The sequence below is a fragment of the Peromyscus californicus genome, unplaced genomic scaffold (genome assembly GCF_007827085.1).
Source record: "Peromyscus californicus insignis strain IS unplaced genomic scaffold, ASM782708v3 Scaffold_17__1_contigs__length_78620276, whole genome shotgun sequence".
Lineage (NCBI taxonomy): Eukaryota > Metazoa > Chordata > Mammalia > Rodentia > Cricetidae > Peromyscus > Peromyscus californicus.
Window position 1 is genome coordinate 54,945,385 of NW_026294469.1, and position 27,905 is coordinate 54,973,289.

At 43.9% G+C, this 27,905-nt stretch overlaps 1 pseudogene; it reads right to left on the bottom strand.

Moving 5' to 3' along the window:
- Positions 1-24,281: 24,281 nt before the first annotated feature.
- LOC128112376 (cytochrome b-c1 complex subunit 7-like) lies at positions 24,282-24,652 on the bottom strand (annotated as a pseudogene).
- Between the last annotated feature and the right edge of the window lie 3,253 nt (positions 24,653-27,905).

Genomic DNA, 27,905 nt, shown 5'->3' on the forward strand with positions numbered 1-27,905 from the left:
AAAATATTAGAAACAATAATTTGAATGCTATATGGCAATTTATGAAAAAGTGAAACACGAGTACTTACTTTTGGAAAATGCATGTATGTATTATGCGTGTGTGTGTGTGTGTGTGTGTGTGTGTGTGTAGTGGAATATGGGGCCTTGTGAGCGCTAGGCAAGCACTCCACTCTACATCCCTAGTCCAAAAACTTCTCTTCTAATCCCTAATTACTACAGTGTGTTCATTCCAGAAATTTTTACTGAGAGTCTGCGTTGCGCAGGGTAAGCACACAGTGCAAACAGAACAGCTGCCAAGGTCTAGCTCCTCTCTTTCCCACCCACACTCTACCTAAGCTTGACTGAAACCAGAACCTGGAGCGAGATGGGCTATGTGCTGAAGGCTCTGCTGTAAAGTTGGCCCTGTGAAAGCCACATCCTGATTTCCCCTGGGAAGGCTGATGTCAGGGACTGTTTCATTCCAGACCTGCCTGAATTCAGCGGAAAAATCTCCTACAGGACAGTCCTTGGGAATCTGCCTCAACTCCCTGGAAGGAACCGCGGACGCAGTCAAATGCCCAGGTTCAAGGAACACCATGCAGCTTAGGAGGAGGTAACACAGCTGCCCCGGGACCCTCCTTGTGAGGCACAAGCTCTGGAGCTCCACAAATCACGTTGCTGCCTCTGTGGCTGAGGAGAAGGAGCCTCACAAAGTAATGGCGGCTCAGATGTTTCCAGTTGGAGATCAAAAGGCAGCCGAGTGCCTGGGAGGGGAGAAGTGTGAGATCATTCATAAATCCGCAGTTATTGCTCTCAGACCGGAAGTCAAAAGCCTCTCGTGCAAATGGAGACGCTGGAGGCTATTCCAGCAGCCAGAGCTTTGAGGTTCTGGGCCACACTGGGTGTGGGCTCAGTGACTCCTGCCTCCTCTCCCAAGCCTTACCTCGAAAGAAGGAAGGAAGGAAGGAAGGAAGGAAGGAAGGAAGGAAGGAAGGAAGGAAGGAAGGAAGGACCCATACATGCACAGAAAGAAGAGGGAAGGGAAGGGAAGGGAAGAAGAGGGGAGGGAAGGGGACGGGAGGGGAGGAGAAGGGAGGGGAGGGGAGGAGAAGGGAGGGGAGGGGAGGAGAAGGGAGGGGAGAGGAGGGAAGGGGAGGTTCAAGTGCCCCCACTGAATCTCCACTGGCATTTCCTTGATGTCCCAGGCAGTGTAACATCACACTTACCTATGGCTTCCTTGCCCTCCTCCATTACTGGCTCCTGTGAGAACAGGAACTTGTCGGGACATTTTCTATTTTCCGGACTTCTCCTCTTTGTCTTCCTCCCTCTCTATTTACCCACCCACCTCTTGTCTGAAATTGGTCCTTTTGTCCACTTGCCCTTCTTCAGGATACTCCTGACTAGTACATACCTCTGTCACTCACTCCTCCATGCCCGTGGAAGGACACATTCCCGGAGGGATGAAACCTTGCCTTACTCACCTTTGGTTCTCCAGTCAACTAGAGAGCAGTGTGGTGGTTTGAATGAGAATGCCCCCCCCCCTGCCCCCGTAGGCTCCTCTGTTTGAATACTTGGTCCTCAGCTGGTGCAACTATTTGGGAAGGATTAGGAGGTGTGGCCTTGTTGGAGGAGGTGTGTCACCAGGGTGGAGGGGGTGGGAGGGCTTTGAGTTTTAAAAGCCCATGCTATTTCCAGTTAATTCTCTCTCTCTCTCTCTCCCTCTCCCTCTCCCTCTCCCTCTCCCTCTCCCTCTCCCTCTCCCTCTCCCTCTCCCTCTCCCTCTCCCTCTCCCTCTCCCTCTCCCTCTCCCTCTCCCTCTCCCTCTCCCTCTCCCTCTCCCTCTCCCTCCCTCCCACTTGCAGATAAGGATGTAAGTCCTCAGATACTGCTCCAGCGCCATCACTGCCTGCTGCCATGCTCCCTGCCATGACTGTCATGGACTCACCCTCTGCAACTGTAAGCCCGTGTAAACTCTTTTTCCTACGAGTTGCCTTGATCATGGTGTCTCTTCATAGCAACGGAAAAGTAACTAAGACTTGCGAGAACTTCAGAAATGTTTGATAACCAAGTAAAATATTTCTTACCAGAATGTTAGACTTTTCAAAATATCACAGTTTCAACTCCAAACTGTGCTCTCTCTCTCTCTCTCTCTCTCTCTCTCTCTCTCTCTCTCTCTCTCTCTCTCCCTCTCTCTCTCACACACACACACACACACACACACACACACACACACACACACACCCCATACTGGCAAAGTGTATGATGGGGCACACAGCAATGCTTTGTTCTTGTTTGTTTCCAACATCACATAATGCTATGATCTGATACAGAATGTCTCCTAAAATATAAATGATTACACCAGGTTTGCAACATTTTAAAAATAAAGGTAGGAGGCTTCAGAAATGTCTTAGCAATAAAGAGCACTTGCTGCTCTTGCCGAGGACCTGTGTTCAGTTCTCAGCACCTGTGTAGGTAACTCTAGCTCCAGGGACCCAATGCCCTCTTCTTGCTTCCCAGGCAACTGCACTCATGAGCACATTACAAACATCCATATACGTAATTAAAAATTTTAATATATAATACAATTAATTTAAAGAAATTTTTGAAGGATTTAAAGAAAATGTAAAATTTCTTCACAAACTAGGACAAGTTAAGTATTAGGTAAGAAACAACCCTCTTAAAATTCAAAACTCCAAGTCAGTTAATAAATATTCTCTTCTTCAGTTCTTTTACTTTTCCAGATAAAGAGATTGCTATCTACATCAAAACTATATACTATTGTTATAACACCTTCAGATGAAAGTATTTAGTATCAAGCATATGGTTATCAATCATATGCCATTTTACAGTTAATATATTTATACATTTATTGTCAACATTATTTTTCTCTGAAGTGCTGGTCCCCTTTGTACCAAAGAAGTAGTCTTGGATCCAGAAATTCACAACAAATAATAGGAAAAGTGTATTAGTTGTATTTATGATGCATGACAGTATATGTCAAAGCTGGAAAATTTATTAATATAATACCTTATGTAGTTATTGCTTCATGCAGTTGCCTAAACTTTTGACCCTCTTTCCTTTTGATGATATTGAATTCAGATGCTGGATCCTCCACATCTTCATAATCATCTGGTCCTGTGGTCCATGCTTGGGTAGTGTCAGGAAGAATTTATGGGTTGGAGAAGTAACCTTCACTGCAAACCTACACATGAATGCATAGTAGACAGGACCCATGGGGGGAAACCATAGGAAACTCACACAGAGAGGATTAGCAATGCCATATATTCTTAGAGCTCTGAAGTCATCTGAAGAATGAATTATGAATCATTGGTAGACAGACAATAAGAAAATCAGTTAGACATCTTTCCTCCCCTTGAAGCGCTCATGTCAGTTCTGGGTTTCGTTGAGTGAAATGATGTACTGTATACTGTTTCTTTTACTGCGGAGTGGCTGGTGCAACGTGGCCTTCTTTCTAGCTATATGGGGAGCTGGAGCAACTCTATTCCCTTCCTCATCCTTCTCCTTGCCAGCGGCTGGCATGTCTAAGAGTCGAGCCGTTATTAGCAGAAATAAGGAGTGAAAGAGTGAAGCAAATGGTCCTCGCTTTGTGTGTCTCCCCTCCTGCTGCTCACCTTCTTAAGGCACATAGGTTACCTATACAGGTAACCTCGCAGCAACCGAAGCTCCAGCTCTTAGTTCGTGTTCGACGGTCTACAAACACGTCTGAAATGCCTGTCGTGAACCCTGTACTAAATCCAATGAAGCTTTAGAAGACTTCTAATCGGGCATCCTGCCCGGTACAGTGGAGAATGGGAAAGGATACAAGAGGAGAAAGAAAAGGCTGTATCTCCTGCCCATAGGACCAGAGAGTACTGGTTGGTATCAGCTAAATGTGGTGGCACATTAGCTGAGGCAGAAGGATTACTAGTTGAAGGCCAGCCTGGGCTACATACCAAGACTCTGTCTCAAAAAAAATTAAAAATAAAGTGCTGGGGACATAGATTCATGGGTGCTTGCCTTACATGTGGAAGGCCATGGGTTCAGTGCCTACACCTGCAAAGTACACAGAGATAGGAAGATAGCTTGAGACACTTTTCTTTGAGAGTGTGACTGCTACCAGGTTGGCCATGTGTCAGTGGACGGCCCCACACCCATGAGGGAAGCACTAATTGGAACCAATAAGTTGCAGATAAGAATAAAAAATGAGGACATGAAGCAGGGAGGGAGATGGGGGGATACAGAGGAGGTTGGAGGAGGTAGTGGATGGATACGATTGAAATACATTATCTAAGTATATGATTGAAATACATTATTTAAGCATACAAATTTTCAAAAAATATATACAAACGTTATTTTTAAAAAGAAAGACTTACCAGATACAGTTTCTATTTATTTATGAGGAAAGCTAATAATGGTGCCCAGTCTTCACTGAGTGAGTACAAAATAATCAAGAGTGCCTGGCCACTGTGACTACTGCCGTTCTTGCTTTTGCTGGATTCTTAATAAAAGATTGTGCCTGGGGCCAGCCATACGTAACAGGCAAAGTGAAACACCAGTTCCTTTCTCCTTCAAACAGTGAACACACGATTGAGTTTTCAGCCGTCTTCCTCGGGCCTCCCTGCAAATTCCATTTACCGTGTTCCGTTCTGAGTACCGGTGCTTGTGGGTGTCAGTCACAGCAGCCCAAAGGCCCCTCTTGCTCACACTCCTTCTGTGAGCTCCCAACGCACACACATGTGGAGGTCGGGGGACAACTCTGGGAAGTAGAGTCTCTCCTACCATCACATGGGTCCTGAGGAGGTCACAGGCTTGGGGCTGAATCATCTCAACAGCCTTCCCTCATTCTTAATGCAATGCCATTCATCATTCCTATAAAGCCTTCAACCTTTTGTGAATCAACACATCCAGAAAAAGGGAGTATCCCAAATGAGGAAGTAGGTAATCCATCCAATCATCTTCCACTGATTTTGAGTCTATTAAATCAACACACAAACCTACTACATTTTTAATATTAATTGCTTTTATTTTATAATAAACCAATTGCTTGTATTTTATAATTTTTTATAAATAAAAATTCATTTTATTTAAAATCAAAACTTATTTGTTTTATTTTTTAAAAGTGTTAAAAATTTATAAAACTTACTATAAAATTATTTTATAGAAAACTAATTGCTTTTATTTCACAAAAAGTAGTTATTAAATCTGTTATGATTTTGACAATGATGTTAGGAAGTTCTTCCATCCTTCCTTCCTGTGGCCTCACCATTAAAGTCTCTTCTAATAGGCTTATTAGCCGTCCCCTCTGAATGCTCTCCTTTTCTGTGTTCTTATCTATCTACTTCGGAGATGCACTTTCTGCTCTTAATTATAAGTCCTTTACTGCTGGATTGTTAACACATGGGAGATCCTTTTTAAGTATCTGGAAGAAAAAATACAACCTTTTATAGTTCTCATTTTTCATAATCATTTCAGAGACCAAAAAATTCAGGTCAGCGGAGAAGTATCTGCTCTCTGTATGTCAGCCCTTAGTGAGGAGTGTGCAGTTGGCTTCCGGTCCTTCCTCTAAAGCCCCCTTAAAACACATCACCAGTTCTGTGGAGTGACTCTTTGATAGTGACATGGGATGTACATGGAAGTCGAGTTTCAGCTAGGTCCACTCTGGAAGAGCCACAACTCATCTGTGACATCTCACTTCACAGTTCTGCTCAATTGTGTATGGCTTGTTTGTTTGAGACAGGGTTTGTCTGTGTAACAGCTCTGGCTGTCCTGGAGCTCTCTCTGTAGATCAGACTGGCCTCGAACTCAGAGATCTGCCTGCCTCTGCCTTCCGAGTGCTGGGATTAAGACATATGCTGCCACCACCTGGCTTGTGTCTGATTTTTTACTCAGTGGCTTCCAAAAGATTTGAAGTAGCTCCAATGCATAGCCTTACTAAAATGGAAGAGCAGACCTGTCAGGAAATTTTGTGTTTGGTACTGGAGCTGACAATAGATATCTTGACTTGGGCTAGCCCACTAAGTACCAGAGGCTAGTCTCAAGTCTACAGAGCTGAGTCTTGCTGGCCTTTGTTCCTGTGAGAGTCAGAACTTGAAGGGGAGAGGGGAGTTCTTAAGGAGAAAGAACTACCTGGTGCAGTCTGTGTGCTGAGTTCAGCAGCCAAGAACCCTCCCCTTGAGCACCCAGGCAGGGGGATCGGGATCTGTCCCTGGTGTATGGGCAGCCTTCTGGGAACCCAGTGCCTGCGGTGTGACGCCTTGCACAGCCTTGGTGCAGTGGGAAGGGGCTTGGACCTGCCTAGGCTCAGTGTGCTGGGCTCTGCTGACTCCCCAGGGGAGACCTTGATTTGGGGGATGTGGGGATGTGGGGTGGCTTGGGAAAGAGAGCTGGGGGGTGGGAGGAGGGAGGAGGGGGGAATCTGTGGGTGGCATGTGGAGTGAGTAGAAAATTTCTTAATAAAGAAAAAAAAACAAAAACAAAAACAAAACTCCCCTTGACCTGGTCAGAACTCAGAACTGGTGTCTTTACGCTAAACTGAAAATTACTCACACAGTACCAAGGGACATGCAAAAAGCATTTTGGTCAGAAGTATTTTAATCATTCTTCTTCCAGGTCTACTGGGAAATGTGTGTGCTGACCCAGGCTGAGTCCAAATGTCTGTTGTGATTTCAATAAAAAAAAAAAAAAATGTTTGAAAAGAGCTTAGTCTAACCCCTTCTGAAGGTGCTCATTGGGTGACATAGTGGGACCGGAGTGGCCCCTGGTGAATAGTTCCCACCGTGGCTCTTCACATATGCATTTGTACAGAGACGACATAATGCAAGCATGTTAATCAATGTGCATAAGGCGGAAAATTGCCAACTGATGGGGGAGGGGGGGCAACCGTGTTCCCTGCCCCTGTAACTGGAAGAGTCACATCACTGCTGGTCCTTGCTTTCTCTGCCTAGGAAACGAGACTGGTACTGTTCTCACAGTCACTCACCTGTGGGGCACCGTCAACATACGCGGTGTTTAAACCTGTTTATTTTACTTACCAAACAGACAAAAACACACAATTCCAGTGAAACTAGACAGATTTTACCACAAGTAATTAAACATTGCCAGAAGCTAAAAGCACTCATACAGTCCATGGCAGTTATTAAAAAGAGTCCTCGGTGACCACCAAAAAGAGCCATAAAGCACACAGTAGGAGTAAAAAGTTGTCATGGAGTCCACAGTAACCATCAAAAGCTGTCCTAGAGCCCAAGTACTGGTCAAAACCTGTACTACTCCCACCATAACGCCCAAACCTGTCAGGGATCCTGGTACAGCAGTCAAAGGCTGTCATAGAGCTGACTGTTGATGTCAAACACCTTTACAGGGTTCACTGTAATTGTGAAAACTTGTCAGGATACTGCTTCAGCCATCAAAACCGATATAGAACCTGGTATACACGTCAAAAGTTCTCAAGGGGCCCGTTGTAGGAATCACAAACTGTCATAGAGCCCACTGTAACCAGCACAAACTGTCATAGAACCTACTATAACTATCACAAGCTATCATAGAGCCCACTGTAACCATCACAAACTGTCATAGAGCCTACTGTAACCAGCACAAACTGTCATAGAGCCCACTGTAACCATCACAAACTGTCATAGAGCCCACTGTAACCATCACAAACTGTCATAGAGCCCACTGTCACCATCACAAACTGTCATAGAGCCCACTGTAACCAGCACAAACTGTCATGGAGCCCACTGTAACCATCACAAACTGTCATAGAGCCCACTGTAACCAGCACAAACTGTCACAGAGCCCACTGTAACCATCACAAATTATCATAGAGCCCACTGTAACTATCACAAACTGTCATAGAGCCCACTGTAACCATCACAAATTATCATAGAGCCCACTGTAACTATCACAAATTATCATAGAGCCCACTGTAACCATCACAAACTGTCACGGATTCCACTGTAACCATTACAAACTGTCACAGAGCCCACTATAACCATCACAAACTGTCGCAGAGCCCACTGTAACCATCACAAACTGTCACAGAGCCCACTGTAACCATCACAAACTGTCACAGAGCCCACTGTAACCATCACAAACTGTCATAGAGCCCACTGTAACTATCACAAACTGTCATAGAGCCCACTGTAACTATCACAAACTGTCATAGAGCCCACTGTAACCATCACAAACTGTCATAGAGCCCACTGTAACCATCACAAACTGTCATGGATCCCACTGTAACCATCACAAACTGTCATAGAGCCCACTGTAACCATCACAAACTGTCACAGAGCCCACTGTAACCATCACAAACTGTCATAGAGCCCACTGTAACCATCACAAACTGTCATAGAGCCCACTGTAACCATCACAAACTGTCACAGAGCCCACTGTAACCATCACAAACTGTCACAGAGTCCACTGTAACCATCACAAACTGTCATAGAGCCCACTGTAACCATCACAAACTGTCATAGAGCCCACTGTAACCATCACAAACTGTCATAGAGCCCACTGTAACTATCACAAACTGTCACAGAGTCCACTGTAACCATCACAAACTGTCATAGAGCCCACTGTAACCATCACAAACTGTCATAGAGCCCACTGTAACTATCACAAACTGTCATAGAGCCCACTGTAACCATCACAAACTGTCACAGAGTCCACTGTAACCATCACAAACTGTCATAGAGCCCACTGTAACCATCACAAACTGTCATAGAGCCCACTCTGGCCACAAAAGGCTATCATAGCATTCATTGTTAAAAACGAGCAGCTGTCATAGAGGCCTATGAAGCCCTTAAAAACTGTCATAGATTCCAGTGTTGACACCAGTCGCTGTAATAGAACCCAATACAGCCATCAATAGATGTCATAGACACCACTGTAGCAATAAAATGCTCTCATAGAGTTCACTATAGCCCTGAAAGCCTGTCTGAGAGACTGATGTAATTGTCAACTCTGTCCTGGAGGAAACTATAGCCATTAAAAGCTATCATAGAGTCCGCCATATTCATCCAAAGCTATCAAAGCTTGTTGCAGCTATCGAAGAATGTCATATAGTCCACTGTAGTTATCAAAATCTGTCATAAAACTTACTTTAGCAGTCAAAAACTGTTATTTTTTGATATTTCCAGCAATATTTGTCAGAGAGCCCACTATAGCTGTCAAAAGCTAATTTCAAGCCTACTGTGTTTGTCCAAACTGGTCATAGCTCCTGGTTTAGCCAAAACATGTCATAGAGCCTTGTATAGCAATCAAAACCCATCATGGGGTCCTCTGTAGCCTTCAAATCTTTCATAGAGCCCATTGTAGCCATCAAATCTTTCATAGAGCATACTTAGCAGTAGAAGTTGTCATGGAGCCTACTCTACCCAGAGAAAGCCTTTATTGATCCAAGTTTAGCCATCAAAGATTACTACAGAGCCCTTACAGCAGTCAAAAGCTGTCATAGAACTAACTATAGCCATCAAAGACAGTCATAGAGCCTACTATAAACATCAAGAGCTATTATGGAGCCCACTGTAGCCATCACAATCTGTCATAGAGTCCATGCTAGCAGTTAAAAGGTGTACTATATCCCATTGTCCAGTCAAAAGATGTCATCAGCCTGGGTAGCGGTAGCACACACCTTTAATCCCAGCACTCGGGAGGCAGAGCCAGGCAGAACTCTGAGTTCAAGGCCAGCCTGGTCTACAGAGCGAGATCCAGGACAGGCACCAAAACTACACAGAGAAACCCTGTCTCAAAAAAACAAACAAACAAAAAATTGTCATCAAGCCTACTGTAGCAATCATAAGCTGTCAGATCACAATGTAGGTTGTGGGGGCCACAGAGACCCCAGCTTGTGGCTTGTTTTCATCTTGACTCAAGGTCAGAGAGCCCGAGCTTGTTTTCCCCCCCAACAAGGTTGCATAATAGGATGTTTTGGCCAAAGGCTTCTTCACAAGGACTCTGGGGACCCAAATTCAGGTTCTTGTGATTGGGAAGCAGCCACTTCACTGCCTGAGCCCTCTCCTCAGCCCTCATATACACGCTCAAGTCTCAAACATTGATACAAGTAAGAACGGGGCTAGGGATGCAGCTCAGTGGTAGAGCACTTGCTTAGTGTTATTGAGGACCCGGGTTCAATCCCCAGTGCTGGAAAAAAAAAAATCAGATACACAAAACATAAATCATTTACTGTTTTCCCGTGTTGCTTGCTACATAGAGGTAGGATCCATTTTAGAACATTCCTGGGACTGGAAAAGAGCTCAGCAAGTGAAGGCACTTATCACGCAAGCCTGGTGGCCTGAGCCCAGTTTTCAGAACCCACTTAAGGAGAAATGCGAGAACAAACTCCACAAAGTTGTCTTCTGACCGCCATATGTGCCCTGTGGCATGTGTGTACCCACCCCACATCATGCACACTAACTTTTGTCATAAGTTTTATTCTCTCTCTCTCTCGCTGTCTCTCTGTCTCTCTCAGTCTCTCTGTCTCTGTCTCTCTCATTGTGTTTCTCTCTGTGTCTCTCTGTCTGTCACTCTGTCTATCTCTGTCTGTCTGTCTGTCTGTCTGTCTGTCTCTCTCTCTCTCTCTCTCTCTCTCTCTCTCTCTCTCTCTGCAACAGGGTTTCACTATGTAGCCCTGGCCAGCCTGAGAAATCACTGTGTTGACAAGCCTGGTCTCAGACTCACAGAGGCGCACCTGGCTCTGCCTCTCCTCCTGGGTACCAGGATTAAAAGCCTATGCCATCTCTCCAGCTGCCGGTCTGACTCTTCACATAGCTATGTGTGCCTCCTGATAACACACATACTTACCTGTGTGTTGACCTTTTCTACAAATCTTTCCCCTGTACTTTCCTTTGGTTCTTATTTTTCACATGAGAATCTCAAATCAATCTGTTGCTTACTTCAGCACTGTGTATGCTGCCAGAGACACACCAGTCTCTTTCTCAAAGTGTTTAAAAGGAAAAGAAAGAAAGAAAAAGAAAAGAAATACAAGTTTGAAAGGAAACCCCAAGACTACACTTCCAGCTCTAGACTAGCTTCCCATGTCTTTCTAGCTGAGCTCTTGGCTTCTAAGGATCTTGAATTCATCCTATTTTTTTATTTTTTATTTTTTGACATGGTCCCTTTTGCTTTTGGCTGGTTCTATCTTCATGGATTCCTGAATGCACTAAAAAGCAACAACTAAGAGTCGAGTCCTGACTGTCAGCATCCCAGGAGAGGTGCTCCAGCTTGCAGACTCCTAACCTAGCGATCTCCAGAAATGTCTCCAAACCTCTCATGCCTGCAGTCAGTTCCCTGAAATCATCCCCCTCCTTGCTACATTCTTGGCAGAGCCTGAGACAAAGCCTGCTTCTCCAGAGGACAATGAGACCGGGGACATTGTGTTCCATTTGTATGACACGATGCACATTTCTCAAAGGCAAATCCTCCGTCTCCAAGGACTGAAGAGATGGTACCTCGAGAGCATTCCAGCTGGCTGGCTGAAAGACACTGGCAGTCAGCTGTGAAACTCTGAGCTGGCTCTGAACCCACAACGTGCTCTTAAGATTGTGAGTTGGATAAACTCTTACTCCTTTGCAGCTCTTGTCTCTCTCGATTTATTCTAAAAGAGGTAAAGGTATGAGCTTGTGTTGGCCCAGCACATCATCTCGTTGAACTTGAGGTCCACATAAGCAGCATTTATAACTGATAAGTATTTTTTTATTTATGTGTACGGGTATTATATTTGCATGGATGTCTGTGCATGGCATTGTGTCTGCTCCCCCAGAGGCTAGAAAGGAACATCAGATTCCCTGGAACCACGAGTGTGAGCCACTACGTGGGTGCTGAGAATCAAACCCAGATTCCCTGAAAGAGCAATAAATGTTCTTAACCACTAAGCCATCTGTCTTAGTTACGGTTTCTATTGCTGTGAAGAGACACCATGACCATGGCAACTCTTATAAAGGAAAATATTTAATCCGTGTGGCAACTTACAGTTCAGAGGTTTAGCTCATTATCAGTCATCCTGGCGGGAAGCAAGGCAGCATGCAGGCAGACATGGTGCTGGAGAAGGAGCTGAGAGTTCCTACATCTTGACTCACAGGCAACAGAAAATGGTCTGTCTCACTGGGTATGACTTGAACATATATGAGACCTCAAAGCCCGCCTCCAGTGACATACTTCCTCCATATGACCACACCTACTCCAACAAGGCTGCACCTCCCAATAGTGCCACTCCCTTTGTGGGCCATTTTCTTTCAAAACCACCACACCATCTCTCTCACCCCTAACTGGCATGTCTTGGTGTGCAAACCAGTGGCTAGTGCCCCTGCCCTCCACCACTTAACCCACAGTTCTGATGGCCAGGGCACCTGTCTGTCTGTGGAGGTCCTGTTGTCCTCACCCTCTCAGCTAGCTCTTCTTCCACGGCTTTGTGTATTTCTTTTTCTACCTCACCCCTCAGGCTCCTTTAATTGATCAAAATATAAAATGAAAACAGGCACGTTTTTACTGTGGAACAATCTTTTTGTACGCTATGAATATGTATTACTCTCATTGGTTAATGAAGAGCTGGCTTGCTGGTAGCTAGGAAGATTTTTTTTTTTTTTTTGCCAAGAGGGAAATTTCTTTATTTTTATATCATATAGCAGTTAACAAGAAATATGTTCCTGAATGAGAATAAATTTTTTTATTATTAAACTTTATTATTATTTAAGGGACATTACAGCAACACAACAGTCAACAACAATTGCATTATAGCACTTGTTGGGATATTAGAAAAGCCTTCTGTTAAGAGGCCTTGGAGTGGTCACTGCCCAGTGGCTATCAGTGTCACATGAATTTCAGAAGTGTGCCATCACATAGAAGCTGTGTGGTAGCTTTCTTGGCCCTGGGCTACCTAAGACAGGCCTGCTCTGCATGCTATTTTTGAGCCAAACAAGGGAGTTTGGGAACCCTGTGGTCCCCACCTTACCTGGAAGCCAATATCTTCAGCAGTGGCAGCCTCATCAAAAGCCCGACAGTATAGTGACAGCAGGATTTCAACCTTCCCTGTCAGGCTCATCGCTTGTCCCAGGTCCCCTCGCTTGTGATGGACACATTAGAAGGCTGGGATGCTAAAATGATGATGTATCAGCTACAAAGAGAGGACTGAGCTAATTAAGACTTTGGGGGCAGAGGAATGCTGGGACGAAGAAGGGCGGAGTCTCCAGAGTCAGGAGGAGACTTGGAGAGAAGCAAGATGAACCTGCCATGTTGAAAAAAGGTACCACCACGTGACAGAGTGTAAATAAAAAATATGGGTTAATTTAAAAAGTAAGAGCTAGTCAGTAATAAGCCTGAGCTATCAGCCTAGCCTTTATGATTAATAGTAAATCTCTGTGTAGTTATCTGGGAGCTGGCTGGCAGGACAGGAAAACTCTGCCTACATGCTTTTCTTTTCCACATGTAATTACTAAATTACATAGGGTGAAATCATGTGGCCTCCACCATGTTACCTTTTTACAAGTGAAGTATAGTTACACAGACATTTTCATTTGTAGATAGAAAATATGAATCAAGAACATGAGAGATGGATGCAGGAGGACAGGAAGTTCAAGGTCATCCTCAGCTCTATGAGTTGAGGCCAGCCTAAGCTAAAGGGACCCTATCTCAAACAACAACAATAAACAAATGAAAAGCAAGCAGCATCACAGCAGATGAATCAGACTGCTTAAACTGGTAATGGGGTAATGGCCTGATATTGCCAATATATTCAGTTAGTTGTTTGTAGTTGTTGTTTGTTCTTGGGGGTTTTTTGTTGTTGTTGTTGTTTTGTTTTGTTTTGTTTTCTGTTTAATTCCCAAGCTAGGCAATGAGAGAATAAGTTGTTCTTATCTATTAAGTAGTGGTGTGGCCCTCCTCTCCTGTCTTTTCCCTCCCAGCCCACAGCCCCCTCATCCAATGTCCAACCCCCATCCTGCTTCCCACCCACTGTCAGCTGCCCACCCTGGTTTTCCTTGTCAGGTGTCAGTTGCATTAGTGAGTCCTGTGTGTCCTGCCCAGCACTGCAGCTTATGTCCCTCTAGATGGCACTCGTGTCCCTATTACCTATCTGCTCTCATAATTCAGGCATTGTTCCCAGGGTAAGCCAGCCCTTCCACACGGAGGTTGCTAGCTGTCCTTAGAGCTGGCACTGGCAGCCTGTCTCAGACCTGTGCTTACCAGGCAAGGGCTCAGAACTCAGCCAACGACTGGCAGATGTAGTCAATCTTCTCACTTGTCCATTGGAGACTTTGGCTTTCTTGGCTTCAGAACAGATATGCCTCCTATTCTAGAAGGAAAAACATACACGCTCTTCTTTTAAAAATAATTTGGATCTCTGCATCCAGATCCCTCAGTAGTTGGATGAGGTTTCTAGCACAACAATCAGGGTGTTTGGCCATCCCATCACCAGAGTAGGTCAGTTCGGGCTGTATCTCGACCATTGCCGGCAGTCTGTTGTGTGGGTATCTTTGTGGATTTCTGTGGGCCTCTCTAGCACTTTGCTTCTTCCTGTTCTCATGTGGTCTTCATTTACCATGGTCTCCTATTCCTTGTTCTCCCTCTCTGTTGTTGATCCAGCTGGGATCTCCCGCTCCCCCAAGCTCTCTTTCCCTCGACCCTCGCCTTTCATTACCCCCACTCATGTCCAGGCTGTTCATGTAGATCTCATTCCATTTCTCTGTCATTGGGCGATCCCTGTGTCTTTCTTGGGGTCCTGGGTGGATCTCTGGGAGTCCAATTAACGAGAATGAGGAGGGTTTATATGAGCGAGAATTGTTGAGACCAAGGTTGGATAAAGCACAGGGACAAATAGCCAAATGAATGGAAACACATGAACTATGAACCAATGGCTGAGGGGTCCCCACTGGATCAGGCCCTCCGAATGGGTGAGACAGTTGATTGGCTTGATCTGTTTGGGAGGCATCCAGGCAGTGGGACCAGATCTTGTGCTCATTGCATGAGTTGGCTGTTTGAAACCTGGGGCCTATGCAGGATTGTTTGGCTCGGCCTGGGAGGAGGGGACTAGACCTACCTGGACTGAGTCTACCAGGTTGACCTCAGTCTGTGGGGAAGGCTTTGCCCTGGAGGAGATGGGAATGGGGGGGGGGCGTTGGGGGGAAGGTGAGGGGGACGGGAGGGGGGAGAACAAGGGAATCCGTGACCGATATGTAGAACTGAATTGTATTGCAAAATAAATTAAAATAAATTTAAAAAAAAAAAGATAATAAAGAAAAAAAAATAATAATTTGGAAAAAAAATCTGCTCAAACATTTTTAAAATGCAAAAGTACCAAGCCATCTGTGACTAAGAGGAGGACAGTAGGCCAGTGAATCTGCCTTCCTCCATCACACCATCCCTTTTCCTTAGCCACCAATTCTCACAAGTACTCCAAAGAAACCCACCAGCCACCAGGGCCAGGAAAGTAGAGTAGGTACTCTTTAATCTTCCTCCCATCCCTCCATTCCAATCTCCAAGACTCATCCCCAGTGGCCTCTCCTTCCTCTCTGCCCCATTCTCAGGGGTCTACACAGATACTGGTAGCACCCCCAGCTTTCCTCCTTCCTGTGGACTCTCTCAGCAAACCCCCACCCCTCTTTCTAGCCTATCCCCATTCCTAAGGGTCAGCTACAAATACCTAGAAACACATTATAACCAGAAATCCCAGTGGCCACACCCAGCAGGATCCCAGAAGCATTCCCTACCCGCCAACCCACAGTCACCACTGTGGGAGCCCATTCTCGGGTTCCTCGTGGCTTTACCCAGCATGTCCGCATAGAGGATGATTAGGACCACGGGCCTGAGTGCAGGTGTCTGGGATGGTCTGCACTTGGCTGTGCTGGGGGAGGAGGTCTTTTGCTCCACCCCTTGGCGTCTCTATAAAAACCCTGGGGCAGAGACAGTCAGGGCCCGTTGGAATAGGTTCCAGGCCCTCTCGAGGCTATCCTTTATTTTCTATCTGTTTATCTCCGCGATATTCTCCGCAATAAATCCTTCTATCTAATATTTCCTGCTGCTCGCACTCAAGAAAACTCTGGGGAACTGTGGGGGTGGTTGGGTAAACGCCCCGCAACCACACTCTCCTAAGAACCAAGAAGGCAACAGAAACCAAGGAATGGAACACGCACCTGGAAACACAAGATCAGATGTCAGCACCTAGAATTACAATCATCCCAAACCAGATGCCTAGATTCCATATAAAAAAAAAAATCAACAACAGCCAGGACAATATATCTTCACTAGACCCCAGTGACCCTACTACGGTAGGACATGAGAAAGGCAACATAGCTGAAGCGTAAGACAAGAAATTCCAAATAGCTATTATGAATTGCTTGAGGATGTTAAAGAGGATATGAATAAATCCATCAATAAATGCATCATCTATTGAAACACAAAACAGTGGAATGAAATGAGGAAAAGTGTTCAAGGCATGAAAGTGCACATGGAATCACCAAAGAAAACCCAAAATTGGGTCAAAACGGATATGTCCCTCCAAGACCCATTCTGCCGCCCAACCCCATGCACCTGAACATCCTCTCGGTGGCCAGCCCTCCCCTGCAACCCCAGCAGACTACCTAGGCACAGGCGCAAACCGCACCAGGTGGAAGACAGGCACAGGCCCAACCCACATCAGTTGGAAGAACACACTACAATAGACACAGGTACAACCCACACCCGTTAGAACATACTACATACACACAGACACACCTACACCAGTTAGAACATACTACATACACACAGACACACCCACACCAGTTAGAACACACTACATACACACAGACACAACCACACCAGTTAGAACACACTACATAGACACAGGCACACCCACACCAGTTAGAACACACTACATACACACAGACACAGCCACACCAGCTAGAACACACTACATACACACAGACACAGCCACACCAGCTAGAACACACTACATAGACACAGGCACACCCACACCAGTTAGAACACACTACATAGACACAGACACAACCACACCAGTTAGAACATACTACATAGACACACCCACACCAGTTAGAACACACTAAACAGACACACCCACACCAGTTGGAAGAACAGGTGAGTAAATGTCAGTGTAAGAATACATCCAACAACTGAAAGAGCAAGATGGCACCACCAGAACCCAGTGGTCCTACAACAGCGAGACCTGAACATTCCAGTGCAGCTGAAACACAAGAAAATGACCTTTAAAAGAACTTAATGGAGATGATAGAGGGCCTGAAAGAAGAAATGAAAAACTCCCTTAAAGAAATCAAGGGAAAGACAAAAATTGGAAGAAATCAGTAAATCCCTTAAAGAAAGCCAAGAAAGAAAAAAAAAAAAAAAACCAAACAGGTGAAGGAAATAATCAAACAGGTAAAGACTTGAAAATTGAAATAGAAACAACAAAGAAAACACAAACCGAGGGAATTCTGGAAATGGAAGACCTGGGGAAGTGAACAGGAACTACAGCATCACCAACAGAACACAAGAGATGAAAGAGAGAATCTCAGGCATTGAATATAGAGGAAATAGATTCATCGGTCAAAGAAACTGTTAAATCCAATAAATTACTAATGTGAAACATCCAGGAAATCTGGGACACTTTGAAAAGACCAAGCCTAAGAATAATGATAGAAGAAGGAAAAGAATCCCAGCTCAAAGGCACAGAAAACATATTCAACAAAATCATATAAGAAAACTTTTCCAACCTAAATAAGGTCATGTCTATAAAGGTACAAGAAGCTTACAGAACATCAAATAGGCTGGACCAAAAAGAAAAGTCCCCTCGCCACGTAGTAATCAAAACACTAAACATACAGAATAAAAAATAAAAGACTATTAAGAGCTGCAAAGGAAAAAGGCCAAACAACATATAAAGGCAGACCTATCAGAATTACACCTGACTTCTCAATGGAAACTCTAAAAGCCAGAAGGTCCTGGACAGATGTTTGCAGACACTAAGGGACCATGGATACCAGCCCAGACTACTATACTCAGCAAAACTTTTGACCACCATAGATGAAGAAAACAAGATATTTCATGACCTCCTGAAACTGAAAAGCTTCTGTAAGGCAAAGAACACTGTCAATAGGACAAAATGGCAGCCTACAGAATGGGAAAAGATCTTCACCAACCCCATATCTGACAGAGGGCTGATCTCTAAAATATATGAAGACTCAAGAAACTAGACATCAAAATACCAAATAATCCAATTTTTAAAATGGGGTACAAATTCAAACAGAGAAAGAATCTCAAACGGCTAAGATACACTTAAAGAATTGTTCAACATCCTTAGCTATCAGGGAAATGCAAATCAAAACAGCTCTGAGATACTATCTTACACCTGTCAGAATGGCTAAGATCAAAAATGTTAATGACATCCTATGTTGGAGAGGTTGTGGAGCAAGGGGAACACTCTTCCACTGCTGGTGGGAGTGTTGTACAGCCACTTTGGAAATCAGTATGGTGGTTTCTCAGAAAATTGGGAATCAACCTACCTCAAGACCCAGCTATACCAATCATACCACAAGGACACTTGCTCAACTATGTTCATAGCAGCACTATTCGTAGTAGCTACAACATGGAAACAACCTAGATGTCCCTCAACTGAAGAATGGATAAAAAAAAATGACATCATGAAATTTGCAGGCAAATGGATGGAACCAGAAAATACCATCCTGAGTGAGGTAACCCAGACTCAGAAGGACAAACATGGTATATACTCACTCATAAGTGGATACTAGATGTAAAGCAAAGGATAACCAAGGTACAATCCACAGCTCCAGAGAAGCTAGGTAACAAACAGGACCCTAAAAGGGACACATGGATTTCCCTGGAAAGGGGAAATAGATGAGATCTCCTGAGTAAACTGGAGGTGGGTGGGTGGGTGGGTGTGTGGAGGGGGAGGAGATAGGGGGATGGGAAGATGAGGGATCGGTTTGGTGAAGTTTGGGGCAGGACAGAGGGGGAGGATAATAAAAGAGATATCTTGATAGAGGGGGCCATTTGGGGGTTAGGGAGAAATCTGGTGCTAGGAAAACTCCCAGGAATCCACAAGGGTGAACCCAGCTAAGACTCCTAGCAATAGTGGAGAGGGTGCCTAAATTGGCCTTTCCCCTGTAATTGGATTGGTGACTAACCTATTTTGTCATCACAGAACCTTCATCCAGGAACTGATGGAAGCAGATACAGAGATCCACAGCCAAGCACTGGGCCGAGTTCCAGGACTCCAGTTGACAAAGGGAGGAGGGATTGTACAAGCAAGTGTGTGGGGGGGTCAAGATCATGATGGGGGAACCCACAGAGACAGCTGACCTGAGCTAGCAGGAACTCACGGACTCTGGACCCTAGGGAGCCCGCATGGGACCAACCAAAGCTCTCTGCATGTGGATGACAGATGTGTAGCTTGGTCTGTTTATGGGGACCCTAGCAGTGGGATCAGGACATGTCCGTGGCACATGAGCTGGCCTTTTGGAACCTATTCCCTATGCAGGGATGCCTTACTCAGCCTAGATGCAGGGGGAGGAGCTTGGTCCTGCCTCAAGTAATGTGACATGCTTTGTTGACTCCCATGGGAGGCCTGCCCTTTTCTGAACAGAGGAGGAGTGGATGGAGGGGATAGACAGGAGGGGAGGGGAGCGAGCAGAAAGTGAGGAGGAAGGGAAAACTGGTTGGTATGTAGAATAAATGAAAAAATTCAATAAAAAAAAAGAACTCCAAACCCCTCCCATATACCTAATGCTTCTCTATGTTCCTTTTGTGCTTTACTTTCTCAGGCATTGCTTACTGCTGTTCCCACTGATGTCTCCTTACAAGATTCCTCAATACCCCTCTTCAACAAAAGCTCCATGACCTCCCCTTTTCTGACTCCTACCTCCCCGCTGCCTTGTGGGACCTCTTCTAAATCCCATCCCAGGGGCTCTGTCAACATCACTGTTACTAAAACAAATCTGTGCTAGCTCCTCCGCCTTGTCTGGTGTCAGGGACCCATTAGCCTTTCTCTAGCTCGTCCTTTACAAGCATTTGCACCCCTGCAATGATTATCCCACAGGTCTACTTATGAGGAACTTGCCTGGCTACTAGCCATAGCCACTAACAGCCTTGAGTCTCTTCAATGACAGATAACCTCCCTCGTGGGAGTTGTACTCCAAAACAGAAGGGCCCTGGATTTAATAACTGCTGAGCGGGGGGGGGGGGGGGGGGGGGGGGGGGGGGGGGGGGGGGGGGGGGGGGGGGCCCTTGCATAGTATTGGGAGATGCTATGTATTATTCTGATGCTTGCTCCCTGTCTTTTTTTTTTTTTTTTTTTTTTGAGACAGGATTTCCTCTGTGTAACTTTGGTGCCTGTCCTGGATCTCACTTTGTAGACCAGGCTGGCCTCGAACTCACAGAGATCCGCCTGGCTCTGCCTCCCGAGTGCTGGGATTAAAGGCATGCACCGCCACCACCCGGACTGCTCCCTGTCTTATGCAGTTTCCCCAACGACAGACTACCCATTGCTAGAATGACCACCAACCAAGTTCTGGTCTACTATCAGACCCTGGACCCCTCCGGTACAGGTTGTAAGTCTCTCAAAGCCTTTGATGACACCTCTCCATTATAAAATAAAACACGGGGAGATGTTGGAGAACCCTGAATTTAAGATTGCAGTTCACCATGTCTGGATAACTCTTTGAGCTCGGCCCAAAGTGGAGGCCTCCCTTTCTCAGTAGGACTCCCCTTCTCTGCCTAACCTTATTTGGAGAGTGTCTCTAAGTTCAGATGCCTGACTTTATTTAGAGAATGACTCAGCACAGAGCTCTCTGCAAACCCTGTATGACTCGGTACATAAATCCTACTCTTTCCTCCTGCCCTATGATAATGAGGAGCTAACCAATCAGCCCTTCCCACCCATAACCCTAAGAACTCTTATATACCTTACCCCCGGAACAATAAAATGAGCTGTCTCTCTGAAGCTGGCTCCCGGAAGTTCTTTCTGTCATGCTCATAGCCATCCGAACCCTGCTCTCTGCTTCTGCTCCCTTTGCCCTCGTGAGCCAGTGGCCAACAACCCCCAAGGAAAAGGGAGACAGACCCACAGACCTCACATACTCATCAAAGGGAAAATCCACCAGAGGACATTACAGTTCTTAATATCTGTGCACAATCACAAGGGCACCCAAGTTCATAAAAGAAACATTACTACAGCTTAAATCACATATTGACCCTCACATACCCATAGTGGGTGACTTCAATATCCTATTATCATCAATATGTAGGTCATCCGGACAAAAAACTAAACACAGAAATGGTGGAGCTAACAGACGTTATAAACCAGATGGACCTAACAGATATTTACAAAACATTTCCCCTAAACACAAAAGAAGTAACTTTTTCTCAGAAACTCATGGAACTTTCTACAGCATTGACCACATACTCAGACACAAAGCAAGTCTCAACTGTTAGGATTCTGCCACTCCTCCAGCTGCATAACTGCACATGCGCAGTTGAGTAGCTAAGCAAGGGGTCTTAATGTCTTAAGTCATCCGTGTGCTGTATGATTACGTAATGCGCACAACGTGGTCACGCAATCTGCACATGTGTGGCGTAGCTCTGTAAGCCCACAAGCGCATGTGCAGGAGAAGCCGGACACAGACTCCTCCCCTCTCTTCTCCTTTTTCCTCCTCCCCCATCTCTCCCTCCTCCTCACATGTCTCTTCCCCAGGCCTGGCCACGCTCTCTTCTGTCCCCCCCCCCTAAAGCTCTGATACTGTTAGTAACAGCACCGCTCATTATTTAAAACCAACATCAACAGATACAAGAAAGTTGAAAGAACACCCTGAATCCTTTGTGGCCACCATGAATTAAAGCTGGACTTCAACAACAAACACGATAGAAAATGCATGGACTCATGGAAACTGAACAACTCCCTACCGAAGGAAAAATGAGTCAAGACAGAAATTACAGAGAAATTAAAAATTTCAGATTTGAATGAAAATGAATCCAAAACATACCCAAACTTATGGGACACAAGGGAGGGGGTTCTAAAAGGAAGGTTTATAGAACTAAGGGTCTGGGGGAGGGGGAATAGCTTTCAAACTAGTAATTTAACAGAACACTGAAAGCTCTAGCATGAAAAAAAATCAAACCCTAAAGGAACAGATGGTAAAAAATAATCAAACTCAGGTCTGGAATTAGTAAAGTAGAAACTATAACAATAAAAAAAAAATCGCCGGGCGGTGGTGGCGCACGCCTTTAATCCCAGCACTCGGGAGGCAGAGCCAGGCGGATCTCTGTGAGTTCGAGGCCAGCCTGGGCTACCAAGTGAGTTCCAGGAAAGGCGCAAAGCTACACAGAGAAACCCTGTCTCGAAAAACCAAAAAAAAAAAAAAAAAAAAAAAATCAAGGGGCTCCAATGTGGTGGTGCACGCCTTTAATCCCAGCACTCAAGAAGCAGAGACAGGAAGATTTCTGTAAGTTCAAGGCCAGACTGGACTACAAAGGGAGTTCCAGGACAGCCAGGGTTGTTACAAAGAGAAACCATATTTGAAAAAAAATAAACAAGACAAGATTCCATGAAACAATGAGTTGAGTTGATTCTTTGAGAAAATCAATAAGATTGACTAACCTTTAGCCAAATTAACTAAAAGATGGAGAAGAAAATCCAAATTAACAAAATTTGAGACAAAAAGGGCTATATAACAACAGATACTGAAGAAATCCAGAGAATCGTAAGTATATACTTTAAAAACCTATACTCCAGCAAATTGGAAAATCTAAAAGAAATGTATACTTTTCTTAATATACAATACCCATCAAAGTTAAATTAAGAACATATAAGTAATTTAAACTGATCTATAGCCCCTAGTCAAATAGAGACAGTAATGAAAAATCTCCTAACCAAAAAAATGCCCTGGGCCAGATGGTGTTAACTCAGATTTTTTACCAGACTATCAAAGAAGAGTTAACACCAATACCCTCAAAATTATTCCACAAAATAGAAACGGAAGAGAAATTGTCCAATTCTTTTCATGAGGCCACAGTTATCCTGATACCAAACCACATAAAGACCTACCCAACCACAAAAGAGAATTAAAGACCAATTTCCCCTATTAACATTGATGCAAAAATTCCCAATTAAATTATTGCAAGCCAAATTGCTGTGGGATGTCTTTCTGTACTCTATGAATATGTGTTGCTCTCATTGGTTGATAAATAAAACTGTTTTGGCCAATAGCCAGGCAGGATAAGGTTAGGTAAGAAATCAAGCTGAGGATTGGGATGAAGAAGGGCAGAGTTGGGACAGATGCCAGCCAGCTACTCAAGGAACAAGATACCAGAGAATCAGTAAGCCATGGACCACAGATGTGGTGATATTTTTATCTGTATACCCCAATATAGTTTATCTGAGGATCAGAGGGAAAAGCCAGCCACTATCATAAACATAGAAGTCAGACAATGGTAGCACATACCTTTAATCCTATCACTCAGAAGGCAGAGATCAGTCTGGATCTCTGTGAGTTCAAGGCCACACTGGGAACAGAGTCAGGCATGGTGGTACATACCTTTAATCATAGCACTAACTATAAAGGTCTGGAGGCCTGTACAGAAAAACAGGAATTGACAAAGCTGGGCAGGAAGAGGAAGTGATGTAGCAGGGTAGAGAGAGGAAATGAGATGGCAGAACAGAGAGGCATATAGGCGTGGGTATACAGGAAGTAGGTCTCTTTGGTGGAGAATCTCCAAGTGGTAAGAATGCGGCTTGCTTCTTTCTGCTTTTCTGATCTCTCAGTTTTTACCCCAATATCTGGCTCTGGGTTTTATTAATAAGACTGTTTAGCAATTTGTCTTACACCTAGGGCAATAAAGAGATTAGTAGAAATGGGTTAATTTAAATGTAAGAGCTAGTTAGTAATAAGCCTGAGCCATCAGCCAAACATTCATAATTAATATAATTCTCTGAGTGATTATTTAGAAATGGCTGCAGGACAGGGTGGGACAGAGAAAAGCCTCTAGTTACACCAAATCCAAGAGCACATCAAAAAGATCATCCTCCATAATCAAGTAGGCTTCATCCCAGAGATACAGGGATGGTAAATTGATAAATGTAATCCATCATATACAAACTGAATGACAAAAACCACATGATCATCTCATTAGATGCAAAAAAAGACCTTCAACAAAATCCAACACTCCTTCATGATGAAAGCCATGGAGAGACTAGGGATACAAGGGCCATATCTCAAAATAATAGAGGTGATTTACAACAAGCCTACCACCAACATCAACTTAAATGGGAAGAAACTCAAAGCATTTCCACTAAAATCAGTTACACATGAACATTATCCACTCTCTTTTTTTTTAATGGTTATAATAGACATTAATTTAAAGTGAGTCTTCACCCATTCTTCTCTTTCATTTCTTTCCTGAACAATCACTTTCAGGTAGAGTTCAGGGAGAATTTGTTGTCCTCATGTTTTGTCCACTGCTCCTTAGGAAAGATCTGAAGCCTCATGGCCAAGTCCAGGGCTTGAAACATTCTGTTATAAAAGTCCTCAAGGAGCCTTCTTATGGCTTCTTTTCTCATCTTCATTCTGGTGACAGTGTCACCTCAAATTAACGCCAGTTTGTTGAATCCTGGAGCATTATAATATCATTTTCAAAAACCATCCAGCCACTTGCGGGACACTGTAACAGCAGGCCTGTCTGCCATTTTGACCTTCAATATAATACTAGAAATTTTAACTAGAGCAATAAGACAACTGAAGGAGATCAAGGGAACACAAATAGAAAGGGAAGAAGTCAAACCTATCCTTATTTGCAGGCTACATGAATGTATATGTAAGTGACTCTAAAAATACCACCATGAAACTCCTATAGATGATAAAGACTTTCAGCAAATCAGCAGGATACACAACCAATACACAAAAATTCGTAGCCTTCCTATATATAAATGATAAACAGATTGAGACAGATATCATGGGGGAAATACCTTTTATTAATAACCTAAAAAAAATAAAATCTTTGAGGTAACTCTAACCAAGCAAGTAAAAGACTTGTATAATAAAAACTTTAAGACACTGAAGAAAGAAAGCAAAAAAGACATCAGGAAATGGAAAGATGCTCATGGATTGATAAGATTAATATAGTAAAAATGACCATCCTACCAAAAGCAATCTACAAATCCCAACACAGTTCTTCACAGAACTTGAAAGAACAATTTTCAGCTTCATATAGAAATTTAAAAAAAAAAACAGTTTATCTAAAAAAAATCCTGATAAAAGAGCTGCAGGGGATACCACCATCCCCTGATCTTAAACTGTACTACAGAGCTATAGTAATAAACAAAAACAGCACAGTATTGGCATAAAAACAGACACAGTGATCAATGGAATCAAACTGAAGACCAAGACATAAATCCACACACCTATGAACACCTGTTTTGTTGTTGTTGTTGTTGTTGTTTTATAAAGAAGCCAGAATTACACACTGGAGCAAAGACAGCATCTTCAAAAAATGGTGCTAATTACTGGGCAGTGGTGGCACACACCTTTAATCTCAGCACTTGGGAGGCAGAGTCAGGCAGATCTCTGTGAGTTTGAGGCCAGCCTAGTCTACAAAGTGAGATCCAGGACAGGCAGGGCTATACAGAGAAACCTTGTCTCAGAAAAAAATAGACACTAAAAAAAAAAAAAGATATCAAAAAAGTAAATAATCCAATTAAAAAATAGGATACGGAACTAAACAGAATTTTCAAGAAGAAACACAAATGGCTGAGAAAAAGTTAAAGAAATGCTCTTAATCATCAAAAAAAAACGCAAATCAAAATACTTTGAGATTTTATCTTACATCAGCCAGAATGGCCAAGATTGATAAAACAAATGACAGTTCATGCTGGCAAGGTTGTGGAGTAAGGGGAACACTCCTCATTGTTGGTGGGAGTGCACACTTGTACAGCCACTATAGACATCAGTGTGGTGGCTCCTTGGGAATTTGGGAATAGATCTACTGTACCATTCTTGGGCATATACCCAAAGGATGCTTCATCCTACTACAGACGAACTTGTTCAACCATGTTCCTTGCTGCTCTATTCATAATAGCCAGAAAATTGAATCAACCTAATGGATGAATGGATAAAGAAAATGTGATATATTTACACAGTGGAAGATTACTCAGCCATTAAAAGAATGGAATTTTCAGGTAAATAGATGGAGCTAGAAAAAAAATCATCCTGAGTGAGGTAACCCAGACCCAGAGGGACAAATATGGTATGTATTCATTTATATGTGGGTGTTAGCTGTTAAGTTTTTGAAAACCAAGCTACAATCTACTTCTATAACCATAGAAGTTAGGTATAGAGTAAGGGAATAGGGACAAGGGATGAATCTACCCAGGAAAGGGAAAAGGAATAGACACTCATAGGTCAATGTCTTGCTCAGCCATCATCAGGGAAGCTTCCACCTGCAGTTTTGAGAACAAACACAGAGACCCACAGTTGGGCTTGTTCAAGAGATGAACATGACTAACTGTATGGATGGAATGTGAAGCGTGCCTCCAGAGGCTCAGGTGACTGAAACCTGGCCTCCAGCTGGGGCACTTTTTTGAGATCATGTTGAATCTTTGGGTCTGTGGCCTAGCTAGCAGAAATGGGCCACTGGGAGCAGACCTTGAAGTGCTATCTTTTTCTGTTCCAACCAGAGATCTCTGCTTCCTGATCCACCAAGACATGAGTTCAAAAGGCACTGCAAACTCTCACGACCACAGACCAAGCTGATCCTGCCACTGTGCTCACCCCAATACTGTGGGTGGTGACCTCTGGTTGTGTGAGCCAAAACAAAGCTCTCCTCCCTTACGTGGCTTCTGTCATACATTCTATCACAAACAGATTGAGACACAGATCATGGGGGAAATACCTTTTATTAATAACCTCAAAAAATTAGAAAATTAATACAATCATTACTAATAAATATAACAAAAGTATAGTGATATAATAGTAATAATGGTTATGTGTATAGGATGCCTCGCTCATAAAATCCCAATTCCTCATTGCAGTATAATACCTGCAGACCATAACTGACCACATGTCACTGAGACCACAAAAAGGAGAATGATGGATAAGTGTGGGGTTCCTATAATTGTCAAAAAGAATGCTACCATGTGTCTCAACGGTTATCATGGTCACAGGTCAGGAAACTGTCGATGCAGACCAGTCAGATTGACGTCACTGACATATGCCCATCACTACGACCAGAACAGTCTAAGTCCTTATCCCAGCATGATGGATTTGTACTTAGTTAGAAAAGGATAATGGTCTAATTGTTTCGTTTTTGGGAACCACGAATGGAAATCTTAAGTACATGTCTAGTGAAAAGCAAAACAAGTTCAGTGCTAAAACCACTGACTGGACTTCATGTCTGTCACCTTTATTCATGTCACTGAATGCCATGTATACTGTCATCGTTTTCATTTCTAATTGTTATGATAAAATACCCTGACAAAAGCAATTTAGAGGAGAAAGGGTTCTTTCTAGCTCACAATTCCAGGTTACAGTTCATCATAGCAGGGAAGTCGCAGCATTAAGAGCTGGAGAGAATTGGTCATTTTTCCATCCACAGTCAATGGCAGAAAGCAATGAATTAATGTGTACACGCTAGTGGTCAGCTCACTCTCGACGAGTCCAGGGCCCAGCCCTTGACATGGTGTATCCACATTCAGGGCGGGTCTTCCCACCTCAATCAACCCAACCAAGAAAATCCCTCACAGGCATGCCCACTAGGCCAACCCAATCCAGATAATTCCTGATTGAGACTTCTTTCCCACATGATTCATTGTGTCAAGCTGACAAAACCAACCATCACAAGTACTCCACATCATATTCCCAGAGGGGACAAGAAACAGTCACTTCCTCAAGGGTCTTGGTCCACAACTACATTGATGTTTTCTTAAAAGTCCTTCATGTTGCACA